This window comes from Fistularia commersonii, chromosome 16 (assembly GCF_037954325.1).
Source record: "Fistularia commersonii isolate RoL2024-O1a breed Wild chromosome 16, RoL_Fcom_v1.0, whole genome shotgun sequence".
NCBI classification, from domain to species: Eukaryota; Metazoa; Chordata; class Actinopteri; order Syngnathiformes; family Fistulariidae; genus Fistularia; species Fistularia commersonii.
In genome coordinates this window covers 15,137,776-15,160,065 of record NC_141299.1, presented here as the reverse complement: position 1 = coordinate 15,160,065, position 22,290 = coordinate 15,137,776, and positions in this window count along the sequence as shown.

The window sequence follows — 22,290 nt, the reverse complement described above, 5'->3', positions numbered from 1 at the left end:
CATCATAACGGGACTCTAGGTTACGCATCAAACTGTTTCAAGCTCATTTGATCCGCAGTATCTGTCACAAACTCTCGCTTTCTCTGCACCATCTCTATTGTTATTCCGTGTTCCGACTTTGCCGGTATCGACTCCCGCTGTTATCTTATGACTGGAGCCTTTGTGCTGTATGAACTCCCACGTGTACATCTGCTAAATGAAATCGTAACATCGTAACTTGTTGCCATCAACAAGAGATCACAGAAAATGACATCACGGTGCTGAGGGAGTGTTTGATTGATAGGTGAACTCTGGGAAGTACTGTGCAGAAACACCACAGCAATGATCTTCACACCAAAGCTGTTGCCAGAATGACAAAATAAGCATCTTGTGGAATACCTCTTGAACTTTAAACCAGATGAGCACAAACAGACACAAAATCCAAATGAACAGCGTTTCTTTCAGCATGTTCTATCATCATCGCAGCCATAACCACATGCTCATGAAACCAGAGTGCAGCTACACGTTTTTTGATTATGCACATATGGTAGCGATTAAGCTCATGCCAGTCAGGCTAGCCTGTTTGCGGCTAGAACTTGTGGTACTCGCACAAGATTCGCTGAAGTCATTGTGCCAAGTATGGTTAGTATCACTGCAGATGATTTGAACCTGACGCAGCCATGTCTTTACAGAACGCAAACTGAAGCCTGGTAAACTGTATGGTTATGTGCCGAATGACGGTGAGGTCGGATTAGTCTAATATCATTGTATGACTAACAGTTTCCAGAGATGTTAAGAGCAGTTTAATGAGCTTTTTCCTGCTGTCCTGCCTAAAGGTTGTGGTTCACCAAGGAGGGGTGTGAGCAGAGAGTTCGTTTTCTTTGTGACAGAAACTGAGTCAAGTGAAATGATGTTGGCTGCCATGTTCGTCCAAGAGTGCGGTGACTGAATACGTGCTGATTTGCAAAGGCACACCAACATTTCCTCCCCAAAATAACCAATTTCTTGAATAAGGAGACTAAATTTAAAGTTCATTTAGGAGAGCAACGACTCTTACTGAGCTAAGGTGAGCTTCAAAATAAAACCAGAAAATATCGTAACTTAAAAGATCTTTTTTTTAAGATGAAGGCTTAAAATCAAATCCATTATTTAATCAAAAAAATCACCGGCTCCCCATTGGGTGTTGAGATTTTCAACCAGGTCATTGGACACATTTGATATTGTATATTAAGATAGAGCATTGAATATTTTCCCATGACTGCATTCGTTTTAGTTCTGGTTCTTTTCACCGTATTCTCATGTCGCCGTCTCTTTTGGTAAAAAAAAGAAGAAAAAAAATTGTTTCATTGTAAAACATTGACATTAGAGTTTTACATATTGTATACATATTTAAAATGCAATGCCTACTGTGCCTGGTGAGAAAAGCAAGTCTTCAACAATGCCATCTCTAATGCAATTTAGTCTTTCTTTTTTTTTATATTTTTTTAATGCCAGTTAGTCATTTTATCAAAATAACAAATTTCATGAAAAGAGAGACCTCACATGGCTAAAGTCGCAGGAGCAATAAAGCGTTATCATACATATAACAATAACTGCAAGTCAACTACAAAAAGATTAATGAAGAGGAAAATTAAACAAAAATATTCATATAAAAGGGGCTTTGGACCTTAGACTTTTTCCTCAATCTGGATCAATGAAGTATTATTTATCATGTTATCTACCTTCTGGTAGTGATGGAAACGCAGGGGTTTATGATAAAGGTTAGCAGCAAACAGACAAGGATCCTTTGTTGACAGATATGGGCTAGATGATATACTGGGTTTTGAGTCAGTATAAACAGGAAAATATAAAAAGTGGTGACTCTGACTGTATATCTAAAAACAAACCATGGATACATTTTATATGTAAGTCTGATTGCAGCTAAGATACACAGACACTATATCTTTTAAATCGACAATTTTCGCAATACATACCTCTGTAGTTTTCAAATACAACTCAAATATTTATCCAGTTAAATATCAAGAGCTTAGAGATATTGAAAGAAATAATCCCTCGACAAATCCAGGAAATTGAAAGGATCCCAAAACCTAAACGGCACCATTACAGAAGGTCCATGGACCAGGTGCAGCACTTCAGAAACTGGATTCTGTGATCCAAGAATTACGCTGACTGGACCCATTGTAGACAATTCATGCTTGTTAATGGACAAAGTTTTAAATGCAAAGTCTTTGTACTTTACCACCACAGGTTAAGATAATGGGTATAATAACTGAAAAAAACGAACCGAAAATCGCACGAATTTCCACGCAGATAGTAAGATGGTGGTGTATTTAGTCCACAAATATCACTTGCGACCGAATTACATTAAGGTTTGTGCTGCACGGCGAGCAACCCATTTCATCCGGGTTTGAACTTAATTTTACCACTTTACCGCTCCTCAACCAAATACCAAAACAACTCCAATCCACTGAGTGCTATGATTGGCTTCATCTGGAAGCCTCTAGGAAACAGATTGGCCCGGATTCACACACATATTTTGACATTGCGATGATGGTTGTAATTGTGGGTGAAGAGAGTGATGCCTTATTCTGACAGGACATGTGTTGAGCTAAGACATTACACCACAGCAACAAAGATTGTGATGCCCAGGAAAATATGCGATGCGGTTGACACAACCAATAACCAAAGTTTCTTAGCACAACGTTTATGAGGACTACAAGCTTATCATTGTTTAAACACTGGACGTGCCGGACGTCTCTCTCAATTAACTTTTCTCTTGTTCTGGTTTTACTACAACAAAGATTTCTGTCAACAGAATCAGAAAGGAACTTGTGAGAACGCTGTAGATTTACAGTGGGTGCAGGGATCTGCCGATTGTATCTCTTGTTTGTTTTTACATTTGCGTAAATGGTAAAGGTCCCGCACTTACGTGGAGCTTTCGCAACTCGCACTGGCGATGGCGGCAGAGCAGCTACACAAGGAGCTCACCGGACCATTTGGAGCGACTGGAAGTTTGCATTCTTGGCCGGCGACACTTCTGCATGGAGACATGTAGGATCTGGACACACAAACATTATGTGGGTTCAGATAATATCCTGGTTAATCCTACAGTTTGACTTTCGGCCAATTAGTGTGCCACTTCTTAGTCATGATTCATATGATCAAGTGTCAAAGGTCATGTTTTGCCAACCTCCCGTTAGCATAGTTGGCAAAACTCCATCTTTTATAATCAATTCTCTCATACACTTTTTTTATGGTTGTTTTAAATGTTGACAAAAGGGCATCAAGAATAAAATCCTGGCATTTAACGTGTTAAAATCCTGAGAATGAAGGAATATTTAATATGGTAAGACCTGATGCTGGTGGAAAAAATGACACTCAAAGTAGACGGTGACATAATTAGATATTAATTTTGTGGCAGTTTTTTTGACATTTTTGCCTCGGATGAAGTTCAAAAATAAAAACTGAAACAATATCTATTTTCGTTGTTGATAAAGTATGACATAATTTGAACATAAATCTTCCAACCCAAACATTTGTCTCTCACTGGATGACTACATATGATCTCTTTCTTTTCCTAATTCTCATTCAACTTCCTTCTGACTACTGATAGTAGTGTCATAATTTGGACACAGACTGCAACTCATTAGTTTGATTTTATAGGCAGATGCAGGATACACAGGCAAGATCACCACAACTACTCAGGGTAATACAATAAACAATTTAAGCTTACGGTTGTTTTTCTCTATAATATCATCTTGTTGACCTACTCCAGCCCTTAGCCGTACTGAGGACAGCCTTATAAAAATACAAAATGTAATCCAGATGGTTTAATATCTATTCGAAATACAAATACTTCAATTTCAACCTATTTCAACATTTATGTCTGTACAATGTGCATTTTTTTATTGTTTGTAAATATTTCATAGCAAAGCGTAATGTAAAAACAACTGTCATAGACATTTCTTTTTCATTTATTTTATTTTGATCCAATTTCCGGACCTTTTTTTCTCCCCAAATTTTGGACTTTTTTCTCCACAAACATTCAACAATTTATTTTTTCCCTCTTTTTTTTATATATTCATTTGGAAATTTCTAATGAATTCTGAATCAAGCTATTTTGCTATTTTGCATTTACACTTTAATACAGACCAGTGAACTTTGGAATCTGCAAGAAGTGGGTCAAGCAAAACTGAGAAACGTGCCGTACCAACATGTGTGCTGGGGTTGTCAATATTTCAGTAGCTTTACAATGCATATCCTAAATAGTGTGATGTCATCCCGGTCCATTGTAACAAGAGGTGTACTTCAACCGATGGCTTTTAAAGACAGGAAAATACAAGAAATTCAGTGTTTTAATACCCGGATATTCTTATTATGTTTCGTAAAGAAATAATGTAATCTATAAGCAACATCAATGCTGCAATGCCCTCTGCTGAGGCAAATATGTGCTGCTTTTATGTAGCAATGAACTACACTGTGGGACAGATAGTTTCCACTGTGCGACCAAACACGCCCCCCGATTCCAACCCCTCTCCTCTGCATCATAGCAGACAGCCAGGCCGCAACTGATGGACAGCTTTTTAATGTCTGTTCAGTTTATGACATAACACTAAGAAGGAATCCCAACCCAGGTAACATCATTGTTATTTTGCCACAAGGTAAACAGTCGACTGTGTAGCGAGTGCTTTATTCACTCTGCGGAGAACTAGTGAACTTTTGACTGCTGCGTGGGAACAACCATGAGAGAAACCGCTGACTGCTTTTAAATGTGACTGTTCGGGTCACAGTTTTAGGTTTTGGTGCGATCGCGATATCGTTATACTTATATCCTCACTCTAAGAAAAATGTGTTTCCAGACGATGGACAGACTGCTCACAATTTGGAGTTGTGTGGGTGTGTGACAATGAGAAAGAGCGAGTTATAGATCAGGAAGTGCGGTAACAAGGCTCAGGCTATTCATTAATCTTGCTTTCATGAAATAAATCCGACAGAGATAAAAAGTATTTCAAATTATATTTCAGTATAATCTTGATAGGATGGCAAAAAAAATCTCAGATGGTGCTCAAATAACATTGAAGCAACCTTTGATTCTTATATCACCCAAATGTCTTGTTATTTCTTGTTAATTTGCAAATTGTAATGGGTTGTTTGTACACTGCTCAAAAAAATAAAGGGAACACTTAAATAGCACATCCTAGATCCCAATGAATGAAATATTTGTATCAAATACTTTGTTCTTTACATTGTTGAATGTGCTGACAACACAATCACACAAAAATTCTCAATGAAAATCAAATGTTTACACCCATGGAGGTCAGAATTTGGAGTCACACTCAAAATTAAAGTGGAAAAACACAAGACAGGCTGATCCAACTTTGCTTTAATGTCCTTAAATCAAATCAACATGAATCAGTGTTGCTTCCAAAGTGGCCCCTTTGATTTCACACAAGTTTGATTAACTTTGAGTTACATTGTGTTGTTTAAATGCTCCCTTAATTTTTTTGAGCAGTATATTTTTGGTTCAACCAGAACAGAGGAGAACTCCTTTCCCTTCCCATCAGTATTCAGAAATGTAAAATCTACCCTCACCTACTTTTCTCATTTCAAGGTAGCATATAGGCTTACAACCAATGACAACTTGAGTACAAATCATCTTTGCAAAGACCGATTCAAGATTGAAAATCACATGTATGCAATGAGGTGTGATAAGGATTGTGATGACCTTTATATTGGAGATGCAAAACAACCAGCGCAAAGAGATAGCGCTTCAAGACAGGGCTCCGTCGTCCGTTTACGCCTGGAGGACAAGGGCCATTCCCTTGAAAACAGCGATGTCAGCATTCGGGCCAAGGAAGAGAGAACAGTCAAAGAAACCATCTTAGTCAAACTAGAAAAACCGTCACCGAGCAGGGGAGGGACACAACCTTTCACCCGCATGAAACGCCATCTTGAAACAAATCAACACACACACACACCAGATCCATCAGCATCCTGCAAACCACCCGGAGAGATCAACAACTGAAACCAGGCCCCGGCAACTACAGCCCGAGCCTCGGCCCAACTGAACGAACGGGTTTCTTTTGTTTCATACGATCCACACATTGGGTTTCACAATTACGTATTCAGGTGTATCTCTGGAATGTGTACCTTTGTTTCCCAACCGACACACACGTAATGCGCACACATTACCATAACAACCCCGTTCAGCCTTGTTGTTGCAAAACATTACGCTTATCAACATAACAAACCATCGTTACTTGGATGGACTAGAAACCTTTTTAAGGTGGACTCACACCTTCAGCTAGAACTATGCATAGTTAGTGCTCATAACTACATTTGCACGACTTCTCAATACTCATCAATATTGCAAGTCAATACATTCTTGCTCTGCCAACGTCTCACATTTATCTTTTGTCTTATTTAAAAACCTTTCTGTCATAGCCCTCCAGTTGCACCAACCCAGACAAAATTCATGTTCGTCGTCCACCGATATAAATCCCTGCTGCATTTGTTGTTGGATCATGAGCTGCAAACCTTGGTTTCATTGTCAAAGGCAGCAAAAGAATAAATGCAAAAGCTGTGTTGGACAGAATGTACTGTCTGGCAGAGGGTTGAAATAAATTCAGCAGTCCATCTGTCCACAGAAAACAGTGACAACACAGATCCCTGGTGGTTTCCCCTAATGGTGCCGGAGCCAAGGTGGCGATAAATGTATGTATGTTTGAACATTGTGAAGGCCTTTCAGGTAGCAAACAAACAAATCTCAACTTAATATCATGTCGTAAGATCTGGGTGGATGTGAATATTGTGTAAATGATAAGGTTATATTGCACTATATTACCATGATAATCAGACCGCAGTCACAGTGAGTGTTACAATTCCTTTCTTTTGTTGCTGATCCATTTGTCCAGAAGTTCTTAACTTTTGAATGACAGCCCAGCAGACAGACAGAGGTTTGACTGGAAAAGAAAAAAAACCTACATACAATATTTACCCAGGCCCGAATCTAGAAAAGACCATATTAACATTAATAACAACACTCCAAACTCTTGCAGAATGAAGTCCACCAGGATCTAAACAAGTAGCTTTGCTTTTATTGACAGCAAAGCTCTGTATTCCGAGCCAAATTGTTGGCAGATGCCTCTCACTTGTTTCTCCTGTTACCGCGAGCACGGCTTTGACTTTCCAGCCTGTTTTATGTCAGGGTTCAACATCCCCACCCAGAGCAGTCTACCTCAGATGACTCTCAAAACAAATCGCATAAGTTGAGTCCGGCTTTCCAACTGTGTTTCCTACAATCTGTGAGAGCCTCTCCTCGTCCGGGTGACTCGGCCATCCAAAATTTTGTTTTGTTCTTTTGTCCTGCTCTTTCTGTCAGACTATTGTGATGAAGTTCTTTATCTCCTGTAATGCAATAAAAAAATAATAATAATTTTTCATGATATTCTAATATTTTGAGTTAGGATTTTTGAGTTTTCTTCAGATGTAAGGCATAATCAGCGATATTAAAATAATAAAAGGCTTGCAATATTTCAGTTAATTTGAATCCAGAATGTATGACATTTTTGCTTTTGTAAATGCATTACAGAAGATAAAGAACTATCACAAGATTCTAATTTTCTGAGACAGACAGACAGACAGACAGATCACTTGAACAACACAATGTAACTCCAAGTCAATCACACTTCTGTGAAATCATAGTGTCCACTCAGGAAGCAACAGAGATTCATTTTGACTTGTTTTAAGGACATTACATCAAAGTTGGATCAGCCTGGAGTGTGTTTTTACACTTTAATTTTGAGCGTGATTCCTAATCCAGACCTCCATGGGTTAATACATTTGTTTTTCATTGATCATTTTTGTGTGATTTTGTTGTCAGCACATTCAACTCTGTAAACAGCAAAGTATTTCATAAGAATATTTCATTCATTTAGATCTAGGATGTGTTTTTTAAGTGTTCCCTTTATTTTTTTGAGCAGTGTATATTTAAATTACATTCATTTATTGTCTATAGATTTCCATGTAATGCAAGAGGGCTGGAGCCAATCCCAGCTGTTACTGGGCGAGAGGCAGGTTGACTTTTGATCACGGGGATAACATATATAAACGTACAACCATTCAATCGCTCATTCTCAGGTCTATATGAATATTCAAATTTACATATATTAAAATACTTACATCTAAAACTAGTATCATGCAAAATGAAGTAGCCCCCGGGGTGTTTCATCCATATGCAGACAGGGAGGTACGGGAATCAGAGGGAGCAGGCAAATCTGTCTCGGGGAGGATACAGCAGGACAGGAGACAACATGGCAAGCGTGAACAGCAAGAACATGGACAGCAGCCAAGAGCAGTTTGACAGACCTTGGCTGACACAGCACTCCCACTGAAGCAGCCGCAGAAATCCCTTCGGTTGAGGCTTACATGGCTTTGAGCTGAAACAACCTCCTTCTGCCTCATACATGTAAACAGTGCACTCACAACAAAATGCGGAGCGAGTCAGACATGACAAAATCTCATGAAAGTACCGCGGCTTCATTTTTTCGGAGGACGTCACTAACCTTGTAACGTGCCGTGCAAACATAAGGCTGGTTGTCATGATGACACGAAGCTCTTGCCAGAACAGACAAAATTTGACAGACCACACAGTGCCCGTCAAAAATTATGATCTTCGCAGGATTTTCATTGACTGAATACTTGTAAAATCCATGTCTTACATCAGCTACCGGGAAATCTTTGAAACAGGAGTCGATTTACATAAACCAAAAGACATTTTGCAGAAATTAATGAAAAACACACTCACAATTAAAAAAAAAAAAAAAAAATGAAATAAGCGCACACACAAATTCACAAGTACAGCTAGATGGCAGTGTGATGAAAGGATTACATCGTCATCAACGACTTTAGATTTCAAATAAATATCTTTTGTGACCGGAGAGATGACAGCTGAATTGTTGGAGGATAAATCTGGGTGGGGAAAGTGAAGAAGCAGCGATTAGTCCACCCTCATAACCACAATTTTGGTGCCCTTGAGCAAGCCCTTAACTCCACCAGTCTGGCGGTGAGACTGTGGTTGTGCTTAGCAGCTTCTGGATCACTGTGTGAACGTGATCAAGGGGTTTATATAAACAAAGAAATGCTCTCCGTGAACCTTCAGTGAAAACACAAAACGGAAAGTCTTATTGCTTTGAGTGCATTTGCTGTATACATATACAAAGCAAACAGGAAAACATTGGTGATTTATTTAACCTTGCAACTACTTCATTTGAGTCTGCATGTGTTTGTAGTTGGTCTTCAGTGTCTACAGTGACACGTCAGTTGAATCTGATATATTTTTCACTGAAATCTGAAGTTCTGTGTGAAAATACAAAGTGAAGATCATGTCTTACAGCCCAGATATAGGGAGCGGCAGAGTGCTTCAGGGGTTGGCTGCCACCTCTCTGCAAAAAGTCTCTGGTTCAACACAGAAAGGGAAGCCTTTTTGCGTGGTTTGCGTGTTATCTTCATGTTCCCCCACCATTTCAGTAGAATAGTAGCATGTATCGAGGTACAATACCTCTGGTCCAATGACAGCTGGGATCCGCTGTGGAATAATGAAGGGAAAGTGAGAATATCATTGTCTAAAAGGTTCATACTTTACAAAAAAACAAACTCTGACCAAGTGTAGATTTGTTAAATGTTCAGCACTGGTGGATGTCCGCTGTACATGGATGAGGATTAAAATAAAAGAGGATGATCGCACACTGAAATTGACTTCATTGGATTTCCGTAGAATTTATTATTACGTTTACTCTTTGTTGATTATGACTTTACATTTTATTTAAATGTTTTTACAAAATATAAAGGAGGGACTCCCATCGCTCACCATATTCTGTATCTTATTTCATTCAAATTTTTCTTTACTTTTCTTTGCCGTAGCAGGTTAAAGCAGCATCAAAACATCAACCGTTTTTTTTGTTGTTGTCTAATTTCATAGATATAACTTTAGTCGTTTTATATATAGTATAACAACTAAAAAAAGGCATTATACACTGTGTGATCATCTTAATGATCAAAATGGTTCTGTGGCTCCACAGAGGCCAAAAATGACTCTTCAAATAGTAACAGTTGCCGACCGCCTCTGACAACACAGGAGTCAAAATTAGTTGAGTATCATTCACCATGAGGAGCTCAAAGGTGGCGTTTTAGTTCCTAATGATGGAACGATTCTGAATAACACGGACATAATGGCAGCTATATACCGCTCTTTATGTGAAGTTAAGCTAACACTGGCCCATTTAAGAAGACAAACCCAGCTGCGAGTGCACTGACAAATGATGGCAATTGAGGAAGCGTTTTTTTTCTCAGACGCGAGGGCAGCATCAGGTCTAATAAAGTGAAGGAATCTTGCTTTTACAGCCCCTTCAGCGCTCAACGAAAGGTTTTCCTTCCTTCCCACAAATATCCGGAGAATCTTATAACGATTATTCAGGGTGGCAGAGTGGCCGAGTGGTTACAGTGACCGTCCCCTTATGTAAAGGACAAGGGTTCAATTGCAGTAACAGCTGTGTGTCCTGGTCAAAAGCCCTTTTGGCGAAATGCTGAAAACACTCCCTCGCTCCCAAAAGTCACTTTGGACATCACTATAAGCCACATGTTAACATGCTCAGAATTAGATGGAGTGCTTTTTAAATTGACATATTAAACATAGAATGCCAGGGCCCTAAAATAAAAAAAACATTGTGACTCATGAGGCAGATAAAAAAATGCAAAAAAAAAAAAAAAAATCTCAACTGAAGCTAATGGTATAACAGCTTATCGAAGAGAACAACAGCTCTGAAAAGTGTCAGAAATATAAAATCAATCAAATGTCATTAATTCAATAGCCATGTGCAGTAGACCACAACATTCTTTGAAAACTATTCAACAGCTTTGTTTTTATGTCATTTTTAAAAGATCTCTAACAATTTTATCCATCATGTAACATAGGGGATACATGAAAATGTCTAAAATTATTATCAAACTTTCGTTTTTCATGTTTGAAAAAAACAGTGAGCTAATGTTTTAAGAAAAAGAACAACTTTATTTATCCCGAAGGAAATTGTTGTGCCAGAGTTTCAAGTAAAAACATAACAATAATAAATAACAGTAGGAAGGAGGGAGAATAAGAAATACAAATAAAACCATAAAGTGTCTAAGTCAAAGTTTATATACATATGTGTGTGTGTGTGTGTCTGCGCATATATGCAAGTATATTTAGTGAGTACTAACATATGTTCAACAAATGTGTTGATGAGACGGTCAACATTCAGATGAACTCTTACAGCAGCGCATGATATTTGTTATTGTTAAGTTATATCTATTTACGCTATTCTTTTGCGAGGCTATTGGCCTGTGCTCACCGAAGCAGTTTTTGGTGTGCTTGTCAATATCACTTGTCAAACCACACAACTCTGTGGACGGATAATAATGATGACGAATTCAACATGGCTGCTTGTTGTTATTCCTTATGATTGTAAGAACGGACCGAACAACACATGTCAAGCGATTAGAAATGCCCCCAAATTGGAAGATGCTCATGAAGGAAATACAGGCTTTGTGAGGGAAAGGAAGTCAATCAGAAATAGGCTACTCTGTGATGTAAATCAGATTTGGGATGTTTTGCTATGTACCTGTGAGATAACTCCACTGTTACTATGATGGATGGAGATTTCTGACCTTTTAACATCTCTGCACCTTCTACTTAAAATAGTCCATGAGGTGAAAACAAGGGCCAAGCTTAACCAAACAGTCATTGTGAACATTATTTTTTTTTTTTTTGTTTTGGTTGTAGGGCGAACAGTTAATAATAAGGACACCCCCCCCATTGTGATTCCAGTCATTTGTGTAATTGCTGTGGCAATAGCCGTTATAATAATAATTTTGAGCCTTTGTAAGCAGTTCTAATAGAAACTCCCCAGTAAGGGATTCCCTAATTCGAGCTCACACGTTTACACAAACACAAAACACGCATTAGAGAGGACCGTGCACGTTGAATCATGGCGATTCAGAACATTACTGGATTACAACTGCAAAGCATGGGGCCCACTCATGGAATAATGAGCATGATGTAGGAGTTGGCCAATTATGAACATACAGTTGATTTGTGGAACATCACCCTCTCCCATTGAGTTTAGACTTTTTTATCTGTTTGTTGTTTTAGTTACAAATCCGGCAGATTAGCGGTAATGAAAAAAAGCTGACAATCCACCTCAGAAATGGACAAGAAAGGAAATGTGAATGGGAAATGTGAGGTGGGCCCACACCCTTGAGTATAATGCCTCAGACATGGACTTTATGGCCATTACCAGTCCCTAATTTGATCCGCTGTACGATCCGGAGCAATCAGGACCAGGCTTGTCTTTAAGGATGACTGGTAAAACCCAGCCAATGGAAAAGTCAGTCTGCATAGCAACATAGAGACGATGCAATAACAAGCTCGCTCAGACGCCTCATAGGTCAGTTTAGACATCGGGAGGAAACAGGCTGGACAAAGCCCACACCTGTGTGGAATGGAGGGAGGAAAAAAGCTGAAAATGCAGATTCAAACTCCAGCTGTCCACTTAATATCCACTGTGTCACAATTAATATATCTAATTTACAAGAGGAAAATATATAAGGTATTATGCGAATCCCTTTGTAGCTAGTTAGAACATGATGGAAACATGTTCCTCATCCGGACTACTTTGGCCAATTCAACAGCTTTTCCATGGGAAGCCTCCGAGGTGCAGCCCAGCCACCGGAGGGGAGGGAGCCAAGAGATGCACGGTTTGAGCGAGGAATAGGTTGAGCCTCAATTGATCCCGGTATCCCGGCATGGTGGTAAACCTCTGAGTGCTTCATTCCTTCCCTACTTTAAACGGCTGGCAAAGGCGCCAGGCGCAGCTTAGTAGCCTCTTCCCCCCCCCGGGGCAAATATTGGACCACGAAAAGTCATCGTCTCGCCAGCTATATGTTTGTCTAATTTCTAGTTAGAATATCTCATGACCATTGTACTTAACAAAAAGCGTCTCAAGTAACGGGGTTCGTTTTCAGTATTGTCTCATTTCAAGTCATCCCTCAGAAAACATTTTGAGTGACAGTGACAGATGATTTGACTTATTTTAAGAGAAAAGGAAAACACTCTCTTTGGCTTATAATGAGTGAAATAAGCAAGCTTTTGGTTTCAGCAGAGTATACCTCTAATCTGGTCAAAGCCGGAGTATATGAATTGCTTTCAGCAAACCGTTAATGCTAGAACCAAAAACGGATCCCCAAGCTGTAATTTAGTCATTACTCAGACTTCCTCCTTTTTCAATAAGATTCAAGATGGATTAATCTGAACTCTATACTTTGCAGTCAATTAGCAGAGCAACCACTCGTAACGACAGCCAATATTTACGAATTTCGAAAAACACAAGTCTCAACAACGTCAATCCCAGCAAAGGAATGGATCAAGTTTTGCACCTTTTGTGCATTTTGGAGAGCCCGAGTTGCCGCGGTGCATCTTACGGAGGTGGAGGATATTTTACAGGAATATACAGTGGGGCAAAAAAAGTATTTAGTCAGCCACCAATTGTGCCAGTTGTTCCTCTTAAAAAGATGACAGAGGCCTGTAATTTTCATCTAAGGTACACTTCAACTATAAGACAGAATGCGGAAAAAAAAAAAATAGAGATTAAATCACATTGTCTGTTTCTTGTGATCCCCACTGGGCGAGATCTTCAATGGTCTTGTATGTCTTCTATTTTCTAATAATTGCTGCAAGCTGCTTACCTGTTGCAAATTCAGTCCTCCCAGCCTGGTGCAGTTCCACAATTTTTTTTTTCGTATCCTTTGCCGGCTCTTTGGTCTTGCCCGTAGTGGCGTTTGGAGTGTGACTGTTTGAGGTTGTGGACAGGTGTCTTTTACACTGATAACCAGTTCAAACAGGTGCCATTAATACAGGTAACGTGTTGAGGACAGAGGAGCCTCTTAAAGAAGAAGCGAGAGCCAGAAATCCTGCTTGTTTGTAGGTGACCAAATACTTATTTTACCAAGGAATTTACTGATTAATTCATTAAAAATCCTACCATGTGATTTCCTGGATTCTTTCCCCTCATTCTATCTGTCATAGTTGAAGGGTAACTATGATGAAAATTACAGACCTCTCTCATCTTTTTAAGTGGTAGAACTGCACAACTGGTGGCTGACTAAATACTTTTTTGCCCCCGACGTATCAGGTGACTTGAATGGAAGCACCCACTTATTTATCATTTTAATATAGTTTTGAATTCTTCAAATCAATTACATCACTTTTGTGCCATTGATCCTTTAAATTATAATATACTTTCAAATTTTTCCAGCAGAGAATCTCATTCAGGGCCACATCACACACTGTTGGGCAGTTCCAGATCTGACTAGTTTTCCTCCATAAAGCAAAGCATTGATATAAAAGCCATTGAATTATTACGACAAAGCTGTTGACCACAGCGGAGATTTAAATCCAAACTGCATTTTTCCAGACATCCTTTGATTATGCTTTTCCGGTTGCCAAATAAAATTAATTGCTCAGATTGAACTTGTGATGTCAGCCCTTCTCTTTCCAGCTTGGAAAATTCCTATCCTTGACCGGATTCCTTTTCTCGATGTTGCAAATGGCCCGATTCTGAAAGCTTACGTACCAGGCGTGAACTTAAAATGACACGTTTGTTTTTAGGTGCCGCATTCATCACCGCTGGCTCATTTTAATGCCGGGAATGTTGAAACGTATTAACCCGTAGAAAATGCGGAAAATGCGGCGTCAACGAGTGTGACTATCGAGCCGCACAGCTTGTGAACACGGTAAAGACAATCTTGTGTGAGAACAGCATTGATCTAGTAAGACGCCATAAACTATACATAACAGCAAGTTAAAAGAATCGCCGGAAGCAACAAGTGACTCACAAAGATTGATGTTGTGTTGAGCGATTCATTTAAACTTATAGTCTCTTGGTACTGAAGGTGGCATTAGATAACATAAATGACTAATAGAGACCAGTGGCCAAGCAGTCAGGAACTATCTTTGAACTTGGAATTACAGAGGCAGAGGTCATCCAGACTTTAAGCTGCGTGACAGGAGTTACGTGAGCAGCCCTTAACACTGCCTGACAGCAAGCGGGGATTGTTTTCAATGTGGCAAGCAAGTCACCATTCAGAGTGCTTGGGTTACTGTCTCTGATCCTCTCTCATTTTGGGCTCAGATGCAGAAGCATATTTTGTGAAAAAAAGACCTTTATTGAATTAGCTCCTACCTGTGATTTGTAACAGACATCAAACTAAGGCCTTTTTCTTAGGTCTTACGCCAGCCGGTTACTCTTGATACGCAAGAATCCCCTGCTTTGTCAATTAAAGTTCACCCTCACGCAGAAGCAAATGAGGCATTCACTTATGTAATTCATACAATTACATTAAAACAAACAAGATTCAACAATACTACAAGTTCAAGCACTCAGAAAATGAAACCCACGCGTGTGCAAATGAAACCCGAGGATAAATTTGTTTACGATCCAAATCCAGACTCCAAACATTTTTGAAAGGGTTCGATTCACCAGTACAAACACACCATCCATAAAAACACACAATTACTCTACACATGCAAATCACACCTCGCATACAGTAAATATAAAGAGTCTGCATTTTGCCATGTACCAACTTGCGTATCATAAACCTGTGTGGCATTTGCGCAGCTCGACCTAGCTTGACGTCAGAGATTGCCGACTAACTGGAGACACATGGGGTTTAGAAGTGCATGTTATTTTGAAAAGTCCCGTGCCACACGGACACGGGTTGTCCGACTCGGATGAGACCCGTCACGAGGTCGCCTTGACATTTGTCGAAAGTATCATATAAATCGTGTGCAAAGGGTCACCCCAAGATCCGATTGGCGGGTGGACGCCAAAATGCAGAATGCAGTTAATTGCATTTTTTCCCGAACAGAAGCTACAAATCTGGCACACACCTTATGGTGACATGTATGCTCATGTATCTAAGTCTAATTGTAAAATACATCATCATCCATTGTTTTCCATAAAGCGCTTTTTGATCATTGTCCAAACATCGATAAAATCAGTTCGGCTAACCAACTCGGTAATTCCTCTGCAAGCCCGGTGATGGTCAGGAGCACCCTGGGTAACTGTCCGACGGGTAAGAAAAAAAATTACAATTCAACTGGTACAATTAATGTGTCACTGTCAAGTGTCTGCCACAACAATGTGGTGACAGCCAGTGCAATTAAATACTCTATTAAATCAAATTAAATGAAACCGCTGCGGTTAACAGTTTGACCTCAAATCGAGGAATTCTATGGTTCAATCCCGACAGGGGGCCATTTCCGCGTAGAGTTTTCTTTTTGTGTCTGCGTGGGTTTCCTCAGGGTTCTCCGGTTTCCTCCCACAGATCCAGTAGGTTCACTGGAGGCCCAAAATTGGCCAGACATGTGAATGAGGTTGTATGTTTCTCTAAGTGGCACTGTAACCATTTGGTAAGGGTGAACCCGCCACCAACCTAAGTGCAAGACAAGTGATAAAGATAAGGAATGAATGAACGAATGAATACTAATTGAGAGCTGTATCAACCTACAGAGAGTAACTTTTTAACATTTTTGTTTGGTGGTGGGTTAAGCAAAGTTAAGACTCTCTCATTGGCGCTGCTGCAAACGGTTGACACTCCAGTTCCCCTCATTGATTCACTTTTGGATCAGATCAACTTATCTGAACATAAACCAGTCTGCCTTTGCATTTGTTGAAGAAAGTTGGATCATTGGGTTGATTTTTTCCCTTTTTTAATTTTTTTATTTATATATTTCTCAACAGCTTGTCGAATAAGGCTTCTTGTTATCCTTTAAAAGCCATGCTGTATGAATCATTTGAGTCACCGTTTGGCATTTGTTTTGCAAGTGAAGCATCTTGAGCTATGGATTTGCGGGTTACGTCACTGCCTGCGTACAGTTCGGTTCCAGACATCGCAACATGATCTAACTTAACTAACTGATAATGTGCCACTCGGCACTGAAGGTTATTTTATAGTCACGAGTCAAACATCGTAAAAACTTTACATCTGTGAATCAATTTAAAGTGGCACATCGGTGACTCAAGAAAAATGCTTATCACATTAGGTCCAATGTTTACTTAAGAATGGTGCCATGCATCTAACATTCAATGAAGTGAAATCGAGCGCCTTGTCTGTGAGTATAATTGTGCTTCGCTATACACTATTAATTATAGCATTAACTGTTTGACTGAGCACAGATGCGGTAAGAATTTCATTCTGAATGGCATATTTTACATCCTTGTGACTCAGCAAGAAACTAGATAGAAGGAAAATTTTGATCTCAAATTCAAATAATAAGGGAAACGGTTGGTATTTGGGTTTTTTTTTTGTGCAGTGGCACTTTTAGGCAAAGGGACACTTCATTTACAGTTAAGCTAATTATTTGGAAATGTTATCCAAGATTATATATCCACGACAAAATGTTTTCTTTCCATGTGGTTTCATTGTAGCTTGTCCTAACCAAACCCAAAACACATGTTTTTCCTCACAGCTTAAAAAAGACAAGTGACACAGCAGCAATACGCTAATTTAAAAAAAAAATAAAATTAGCCATCTAGTATGTTGGATGAGAGGAAATATGCTGTTATTCATATTCAATATTATAATTGTTTGAAACCCTTTTCACATCTGTGTGTTATCATAGAACAGGTTTAAGCAAAAAACACTCACCACAGCAAAATGCATAGCTGTCCACGAGAATATGCAACACAGGAGCGACAAGAGTGCCAATGCATCCCATCATCGCTGCTACGGTTTCTGCTTCGACACGTCAAAATCGGTCACTAAAAGGCATCGTGTGCAGCCGCGCTCGTTTCAGTTGCGAAACGCAAACCTCGTAAAACAAGGGCCAGACAGCATCCCTTTGCGGTCCGAAAATCAGAACATCAATGCAAGAATAGCTTTTGACCTAAGAGTGTCTCTCATGTGTTTTTGTCCGCACGCCTCCTTTGCCAGATGCAGTGGGCCTTGAAAGCGCAGTTTGTCCAAACACAGTCTTAAACAACTTACATGTCCGTTAATAAGTCAGTGTCAGGTGCTTATTTGCAGTCTGAGATGCGTGCGTACCTGGCGCATCTATTTATGTATTGCCATACTTTGCTGTTGGTCATGACTTTGAAAGTGAAACGATCCAGTCGTCGAATTACATCCGTCGATGTTAAATCTACGAATTTATTAGTTTTAGGATACCTTGTATTCCCTTTTTCCAGTACATCTCAATGTGTGCTAAAAAAAATATCATGACTATATTCTGGTTATGGAATTCCAATAAAGTGAAACACAGGCGTGTATTTTAGGATGAACAATAAAATGCCATTGTTCATGTAACCATATTCCACTTGCGGTTTCTTTATACTTATTTTTGGTTTTACACGTACTATTTTCTGGAGTTTCCACTATTTTGTGGGAAAAGTATTTGTTGTTTTTTCACCTGCTTTGAATCAGCTGACGATTGGAGGGCCTGGATCATTGATTATCTATAATCATTATGCTGTTTGTTGTCTTTACCCTGTTTTTAGTACTCATTGATGAAAAGCGGGTCCTTCTCCTTGGCTCACAAACTTTCTTGTCCAACACTGAATCTGTCCAGGCATTCATGTCAAATAATTATAAATCTATGAACCATTTTAAAAGGGAGCGCAAATGTACTGCTAACCATTGAAAAAAGACTAAACAAATTTCAAAGACTGACCAAGTTCCTCTCTAATAATTACCGGTATTCATTCAGGTTTTTGAGAAATGCCAAGTCTCCCTGAAAGCTACACTTGTTTCTAGCAATAAATCTACAGTGAATAGGATAGAAAATATCAACAATCTTGTGTCACTTTGATTTCTGAGGGGTGGGACGTGGTTAAAATATTAATTTAATTGGAGCGTCAATTAATTTTAAACAATTGCATTTTAATCACATTTCAATATCTGGCATGAGGAAGAAGATTTAAGTTTGTTAAAGAATGAATCAAATCCCCAACTAGGGGACAAATACAGGCACATTTTATTCTATTCTACTTGATATACATGAGCTTTAACTTCAGAATCGCACCTATTTTCCCAGAAAGTGAACATTACTGACCTGTGGGCACTTACAAAACCAATATAATTGACTGCGGAGGTTTTCTGTTTGAGTGAAGAAATTCAAGTCCAGTTGCCACGAAAAGAAGATTTCAACAAGAATGATCTAATTAATGTTTGCTAGTCGTAAGCTAACATGGCTAACCTGTGTGCTCATACTAAGCTAACATAACCAATGGACATGCTAGTACAAAGCTAACACCACGTGTTAGCACATGCGTGCTCCTTCAAAGCTAACATTACCGGGTTTCATGCTAGCTCCAACATGTTTAGCGTTGAAGTGGGAATGGTGAGTAGATATGCAAACTCTCTCACACATTACGACAGCCTTTTTGTTTTGACTTCCATCTAGAAGTTTCTTGGCTTTAAATGTCCCTTCGTCCAGCGTAGTCTAATCTGCCATGTCCGTCATGCTAATCAGACGGTGCGTCACTGTAATCTTTACCCCCGGAACTCGAGCGCAACCTTCCCATGGTACAAATTAGAGTATGATCAAATGGTGCCAATATTCAAAATGTTGTATTATTTTCTTTTCTGTCATCAACTAATCATTGATTAATCAATCAAATAAACACATTAAGGTCCCAGCCCCAAGTAAAACCTAAATCTACTCACAAGTTTCCAACATGCAGTTGAAATAATGATAGTTACTAAGTGTAAAAGTACAGCAAAAACAAGAAAGCGGAGATACTCCGGTGAAAGCCATGTCCTGAAAAACTCACAAATGATTACTGACACTGTCATAACATAGTGTCCGGCGGGAGCAGCTAACCGTTGAAGGCGAGCCTATTGTTGGCATGTGTGAAAGCCTTGACTGGGCCAGTGTAAAAGGCATTAAAATTCCACATGCAGTAAAACTTTTATTTATAGGACTGTAACAGCCTTGTAGTTTGTCTTACACAAACCCCAGAGGAGGAATCAACACGCTCAGTCTTCCCCCTCTAGACAATCTCTTCAATGCTACTGCAACTCAAGGCTAATGTGCCGGTTTTGTATAGTTTCCTAATTCAACCCAGTGAGGTTTCTTCATGGTTTTTTTTTTTTCCCCCTGGACTTGAAAGCAAAAGCATTGATTGAAAATTAAGTGGATAAGAATTTGCAGCAATAACTCAAGCAAGAGCGGGGGGGGGGACAAAAAGACAGAGCAAAATAGGTGCTCTCACTAAGACGTGTGATGTCATTGGGAAAAATGTGTAACATTGTTAAACTACTTAAAAAGACAAACTTGTGACACAACACTTGCATCTGTTAAAAGGAATGTGTCACTTGTTAAATTCTAAAGAAAGGAATTAGCAATCATGCAAAAATGTTGAAAACAGTGAGGCTTTCAGGGTCGGAGGAGTTCATAATCTCCGCAGTGTCATTACTGTGTAACCTTGCATTAGTTCAGATATATCAAGTGGCTCTTTGGTGTAATCCAGCATCCTCTGCTTCTCCCTGCAGTTGCCTCAGACTTTGCTCATAGAAGGAAGCGAGTCACTTCCCGAGAGCAGAACTTGAAAAATGAAATAAAGGTCCTTTACACTAAAACACCATCCACACGATTGTATACGTTACTGCCTCGGATTTATATTGTCAAATAAAATGAACAGGAGTTAGAAAAGAAAAATACACGCACATCCGTCACCCGGTTAGGGATGGGTCATAAAAAGTTCGGCTTAGTAGAGTTTTGAAAAAATCCACACATCCAAACAAATAAATTTGTTTTACATATAACACAAAACACTTATACTCACATGCATGATGTTTCGAGCAAAAATAGATAGGTGTTTTTTTTTTTTTTTTGTGTGCAGATTTTTTCAAAAGTCTACTAAATAAAATGAACAAAACATGAAACAAAAATGTCTCAGTGAAAGTTATTTTTTTTGCCGATAAGCGGACTCATATCACGGCCTTTATGATGCGACCAAATAGACATAAATCATGTGATATGTTTGGTCTATAAAAGGTTTGAGAGTAAAGAAAAACCAAAGGACTGAATAATTTCAACCCCATCAAGGGTAGCCAAGAGCGAAATTGGAAGTTGGCTGCTCCAGCGGTTGAAAGTTCTCAGAAGTCATACTGAATGTGACTAAGCACCGTTTCCTGTTTAGATAACAATTATTAGGAGAACAGGCATTTTCCACCTCAGCGCTGATCCATTCTAAAGGCAGCCGTATCGGAATTGTATGTGTCATACTTTATTTCGAATTTAAAGTTGTTGGTTTTTTTTTTTTTGTTTGTTTGTTGTTTTTTTTTTTTTTTATTGACTGGTGGTGAAACAGTAAATCCTTTTGCACAAGAGAGTGAATGGATGGGATAAGCTCCACCATCACCACAACCCTAAGTGCAGGATAATTGTGTAGATAATGGATTAATGGATGGATGGATGGATGGATGGATGGATGGATGGATGGATGGATGGATGGACGGATGGTAAAGACCCACGTCTGCTTATGTGGTTTGCAAAAGCTATGAATATGAATTCCTGCTTCCAAACATACACGATAAAGACATGCATAAGATTCAAAATTCAAGTTTCAAAGCGTTTATTGTCACATGTAAAGTGTAAAAACATGTTTTTCCTCCACAGAGAAATTCCTACTTTGTCCACAGTGCATTACAAGCTGATAGGAAGAGTGTAAACATTATTATATGTACGATCATAGATATGAATATGATCAGTTTGAGCAGGAATAAACTAGAAATGAACTTTATCACTTGAGTTTTATCTTGCTCCTGAAAAGCTAAGGAGATGACTTCTGGAAAAGCCCGTGTCAAGCGTAAGCACAGATAGTATCGATTCTCTGATTGATAGATGAACAGCAATTTTTTTTTTTTGGGCTGTAATTTATGCACCTTTGCTCTCCTTGTGTGTTCAAGAGCGTTCATTGAACCCGATCGTCTGCCTCCGCACTCACCTGGCTCGTCTCCATCCCCTGCTTTTCTTCATCGGGACCATCCCCGTTGTTTTCCTCGGTGAACCTTCCGCCCCGTTGATCCAGCACCTGCCTCAAACTGACTGGCTCTTGAATATTGATAAAGTGAAACCTTGCAGTTTGACATAAAATCTTTTTCAAATGAGTCCAAAGATATGTCATCAGGAATATTATTGGCAAGTTAGAGTTTGTCTAGTCTTTTTCGTGTGTGTTTTTAAGGTGAAGGAAACCACCCTGTAGGAAGCACAATAAT